Genomic DNA, 6216 nt, shown 5'->3' on the forward strand with positions numbered 1-6216 from the left:
CGGGTTCTCAGAGGTCACAGGAGCACGGCTGATGGAAAGAAGACTTTAACAGTAATAAGAGAACAGAGAATATATTGGTGGTGCAGGATTCACCGTTGAAGGAACGAACATTACATTGAAATGCGAATGGGAAGGGAGGGGAGGGTTTTAGGGAGCCGGATTTGGACAATTTTTTTTATTTAAAAAAATGCCAGTAAAAACGTATGCAGAAAAAAAGAAAATACGGTAGCATAACAGCCCTGATTAGTCTCCGCTGCAGGTACCAATTCGACAGCACCTTTCTCTAGCAGGGTTAAAACCTCCTGTAAGAGTAGTAGGTTTGGTTCTTTCACGGCTAGCCTCTAGGGGGGTAGTTTGTAGGTCAGTAACTATGTGCAACTGTCTGCAGAGCCCAGACATCAGAAGTAATGCTTCGCCACTCTTCCAGATGCTGTGATAACCTGCCTCCTACCACCGTCCTGTGGGTTAAGGCCTCAAAACGGTTTTGGAGCTGCGGATGGCAAAGAGGCAAAGTGTTGAGGAACCTCTGCTTCCATGCCCTTGTTTTTTTTTTAAACTTTGTTTGTTTTATTATTTATAATGCGCACCAGACCCGAGGGTATCAGGGTGCAGAAGAAACATTAATATTTTCACCTTAGGTTACACAGATATATACAGCAAGGATAAACAGAGTATTACAGAGTATTATATACAGTCAGCAAGTCAAAGTCATTTAGATATTATATACAGGAAAACAGGTAAAGATCTAACATCAAGATATTACAAAAAGCATAACTATGTACAATGCAGAGTCCTGGGTTTGAGGCCGGCAGCGGACGCTCAACGTTTTTAGCAGTCATTTTCTTTAATCCAATTGATAATGTTGTGTCTACAGTGCGGGTAGGTTTGGTCTGCCCTCAGGGAAGGGGGTAGAGAGTTCAAGAGCTGAGCAGCTTTGACTGGGAAGCTACACCCTCCAACTTTGGTAACTTTCATCTGCCTTTCGAGCCAAAAAGCTGAGATCCCTCGAAAGGCATATCCAAAAGCCTGGTTTGCACATCAGGTGCAAAACAGGACACCCGCAGCCATGCTAATCTCCCTAGAGCAGTACTAGCTGCCATGTATCGGCTCAGACAATCTGCCGTGTCCGGCCCAGACTGAAGTGATTGGCACACAGCGTCTTTTCCGTCTAGTACAATATTGAGAAAACCCTCTCTCTCCTCTCCTTCCGGATTATGCTCAGCTACCATTGCAACCACAGCCCACAGAGTGAAAGAAGACTTGGCCAAGGCACAAGTGGCATTAACTGCCTTTAATGCCATGCTCTCTGCTGAGAACACTCTAGCCAGAGCATCAATTATTTTGTCATCTCTGCCTGGCGGAATGGCAGGGTACGCTGCACATTTGCAGTGGCTGCTTGTACTACCAAGCTCTCCGGACTTGTGTTTTTTGTAAGAAACTCAGAATCAAAAGAGGAGGGTCTGTACTTTTTAGTGAGGTCTTTATTCACTGCAGAAGTAGAATCTGCTTTTCTCCAATTTTCCAGAACTCTATTTTTTACTGCAGTGTGGAATGGAAGGATGGGATCCTTTGCAGTACTCTCATCGAGGAAGCCATCCTGCTCAAATTCCACAGCAACTCTACCCCAGCCCATATAGTCAATAACCTTTGACATGACAGCTGTGCAAGATGCATCGCCATGCACAAAATCTTCAGGTGAACTAAATTCCACCTCTGTAGAAGTGTCTAGCCAACTAGCATATTTAAGGGTGTCAACCAGGTTCCTCATTCTCGAGCCTTCTTAGATGAACTCTGCTGGGATACCAGGTGTCCTATAATCTCGACCAAACCCAAATAAAGGGCTCCGCTCTTCTTCTTCCTCATTTATCGAGCTCATAGACTTAAACAAGTATTTCTTTGCCTGTGGCTTTCGGCTTTTGACACACTCGATGAGGATGTCAAAAGGCTTCGACAAAGTCAACTTTGACGTCGAGGAGCTCGACGTGGACACCTTCGATGGAGCAGATGGGAATTTAGATGGAGTCTGATTTGCTTTAACTCGAGGTGTCGAGACCACAAGTGGTGCTCGCGGAACCTTCGAGACCTCTCTGTACGGGCTCTTGGGCGCACAAACAGAGGTTTTACTCAACAACCTGTCGGCAGCCTTTTTATGCTTTTACAAAGGGTAAGTGCTGCCACCTTCATGAATACCTCCAATGTTTTTTGTCAGAACTCTTCCAACTCAGCTTTAGAAGCTGTCTTTTTAGGAAAGTTTAACAGTTTTTCATCGGGCGAGGATTCTGAAGAGGACAACAGAGATTGATGGTGCTGGAGAGCCATGACACTTCGACTGGGAAAACTTTGCATGCTTGCTGGATTTCTTGGTCCGATGAGGAAAAACGTCTCTCAAACTCTCAGATGATCTTATTTTTGATGGGGTGGTTGAAGCGGACTTGGGGGAAGGCCTGGTCAGGACGAGTTTCCCATTCCTCTCTAAGTAACCCGAGTCATGCACGACCACTAACCCCCAAGGCTCACATCCAGGACCCACCCAATACCAATATACCATGTAGCTCCTCCACCAGAAACTACAGACTCCGTTCCAGATTACCAAAATTATTCAAACCTCTCGCTAGGTTAACGAGCAATACGAACCCCAGGAAAATATGCCCACCAACTAAACTTAACACCACCACTCTTCCCACTCCTCCACCTAAGATTGAAAATTGCCAGCAAAACAAAACACTTAATGCACCCCTCAAAAATGAAACAAATAACATGATCCCACCAAAACCACTAGCAGGAATCAATGCCCCACATCTCGAAGCGGCTCTAATAAATGCCCGGTCCCTAGTGGCATACGCTACAAGATAGCCGACCTCTTACAGGTAGGAAAGTTTGATTTCCTAGCCATCACCGAATCATGGCTTGATGCTGCAGCCGGTCCCGCCCTCATGCTTGCAGTCCCCGAGGAATACACAATACTCAGAGCAGACAGAACAGAGGCCCACAGTGGTGTCTTAGCCATAATAGCCAAACTAATCTAGCCATGAGACTAGCCCCCTCACCTGTTGTCACTTCTTGCAAATCCCTAATCGCTAAACTACCGATCTCTGGATCCAAAACGCTTACCATCAACCTACTGTACATGCCCCCCGGCCCCATTGGGCCATTTGAAGAGGACCTAACCACCATCCTCTCGGACAACCTCAAAAACACCTCACAAGTCCTGCTGTTAGGTGATTTCAACCTGGGGTTTAAAGACCCCAAAGGTTAGCAAGCAGCTTTAATCAATGGCGCCCTCACTGAACTAGGCTTTAGTCAAAGAGCGACTCTTTCCACCCACAACAAAGGAAGAATCCTTGATTGGGTGGCAGATTATAACTGCTGTGCCACCATCACGTCCACCACATCACGTCCACCACCCCACAGCCATGGACGGACCATCACCTCTTATCATTCTCACTAGAAGCCATAAAACTGTCTACTATAAGCAACCCACTGGCCCCCTCTATTCCCACCAGGAATAAAAAAAAACATTACAGCCGAGAAACTAGTACCTCTTATACTACAGACTCTAAACTCCCTACCAAATCTACTGATCCATCCATCCTAGTTGAGGAATACAACAAAATAACGTTAGAAGTCCTAGATTCCATTGCCCCATTAAAACTTAGAAAGAGCAAACCCAAAATGCACCAGAATACCTGGTTCTCTCCCCACCTCAAATCACTAAGACTGGAAAAAAAGAAAAAGTGAAGCTATTTGGAGACAACTACCATCAGACGTCAATAGGTCCAACCTTAGCAACATATCCTCCCATTACAAGAAGGAAATACTTCTAGCCAAACAAGACACATATAACAAGAGAATACTGCAAGCCAATTGAAGTATAAAAGAACTATTCATAATCATTAAAGAACTTAAAACTCCTATCCATGCCCCAGACACTTTTGCGAAGGACAAAAACTGGTGCACTAGCATTCAAAAACCTCTATCCAACAAAATAGCAACCCTTCAGGATAAGATCGCCAACAAAAAAAAGACAACCTTCACAACCCAATCCCACAACCTAACCTACCCATGCCTTCACACAAACCCACCTCACCGCTTCAACTTCATCAAAGTGTCTATCCTAGAAGTGGAAAAAGTCATCCTCACCCTTAAACCCTCTAATTGCCAAGGAGATCCTTGCCCAGCCCAAATCATCAAAGATGCTGCCAGAGACTTATCACCTTTCATCTCGAAGTGTATTAATGCATCCTTCTCTCTACTGGCACTATCCCCAGCAACCTCCAGGAGTCCTGGGTTCTCCCACCCCTCAAAAAACCATCACTAGTCCCCACAACACCCACAAACTACAGACCTATCACCACAGTGCCCGGGTAGCATACATCCAAATTCAGAAGTATCTAGAACAAAACCATCTCCAAGGAGCCCATCAATCAGGCTTCAGGCCCCAACACGGGACCAAAACTGCCTTGATAGACCTCAAGGCACAAATCAATGCTCTCGGGGACAATGGAAAAACCGCCTGGCTGCTCCTACTTGACCTATCAGCGGTGTTGGATCCGGTAGGCCACAAAATCCTCTGTAACCATCTGGATTCGGCTGCACACTTCTCGCAAGAAGCAATAGGCTGGATACAATCTTTCCTGAACAACAGGACCATGCGTGTCTTTTCACCATCAGCATCCGCATGCCCCATTCCTATCACTTGCGGGGTGCCACAGGGCTCATGCGTCTCACCGACCTTATATAACATTTTCATCAAGCCTCTTTTCGATGATCTGGATGGTCTTGGTATCACCTATGCTAACTAGGCAGATGATACCCAGATCCTCATACCGTTGATGGGAGATTATGACGAGGATTTGGCCTTGGTGAACAGGGTTTATCTCATCATCCAGGCATGGATGGTCACTCATGGTCTATGACTGAATGATGACAAAACTGAGCTTATCATCCTTGGCAAGACCCCCAATCTGAATAGACTCAGCCACAAATACACTAGTTTCAACATCGATGGCAACACCATCAAAGTTGCCAAAGAAGTTAAAACATTACGTGTCTATTTAGACACCACCCTCTTCTTCATCAAACAGGTGAATGCCATGGCCTCCGCCACTGCTTACACAGTTGTACTACCCTGGCCAGAGCCCTAATCCTATCGAAATTGTATTACTGTAATACCCTATATTTGGGGGCCAACAAGTTCATCATAAATAAAATACAGATTATACAAAACAATGGCCTTAAAGCGGCATTAGGTATAGCTAAAAAAGAGCATATCTCAGAGACAAGAAGATCGAACAATTGGCTCACCACCAAACACAAAATCTCGTGAAAAACAGCCTCACTTACACAAAAGTGCCTAAACAACGCCGCCCCATGCTACCTTACAGAAAGATTTAATAGACAATCATCCAACCAACCTACAAGAATTGCCAACACTAATCTCCTGATAGTACCCAGGTTCAAACTCTCCAGAACTGGTGGGTGCAACTTCCCAGTTAAAGCTGCTCAGCTGTGAAACTCCCTACCCCCAGCCTTAAGGGAAGACCAAACCTACCCTCATTTCAGACACATCATTATTAACTGGATTAAAGAAAATGATCACTAAAATCCAGTGCGGACCCCATCAGCTCCTCCCCATTACCTTACACGTATGTTTGTATTTATGACATTTTTATATAGCGCTTTACGCCAAAGCGCTTTACAAAAGGACAACAAGAAATACAACAAGCATTACATAACATTTGAATCAAGAACCAGAAAACAATATAAGGAACAATTTACATAAGTGAAGTGGTTGAGCATGAGTGGAGAAAGACACAGGAAAAGAAGCAGTAGGAGCTGTGGAAAGTGGAAGAGACCGAAATGTGAGAGGAAGAAAAAAGGAGTTAGGGAGGTGAGTGGAAGAGATAGGATTTTAGAGAAGTGCGGAAAGCAGAGTAGGAGGAAATAGACCGGATGGGGAGAGGGAGGCCGTTCCAGTGGACAGGAGCAAGTATTTGGAAAGAGCGGAAGCGGGACGGGGCACAGGGTGGAGGAGGAGGAGTGAGTAGGAAAAGATCGGCAGAGCGGAATGAGCGAGAAGGAGTATAGAACGTGAGGTGGGAGGAAAGGTAAGGAGGGGCAAGACCATAGAGGGATTTGTAGACGAGACAGAGGAAATTAAATTTGAGCTGGGAGTGAAAGGAGAGCCAACCTAGTGAGGAGAGTGAAGAGGCGATG

The sequence above is a fragment of the Ambystoma mexicanum genome, chromosome 11 (assembly GCF_040938575.1).
Source record: "Ambystoma mexicanum isolate Mex_15411 chromosome 11, UKY_AmexF1_1, whole genome shotgun sequence".
NCBI lineage: Eukaryota > Metazoa > Chordata > Amphibia > Caudata > Ambystomatidae > Ambystoma > Ambystoma mexicanum.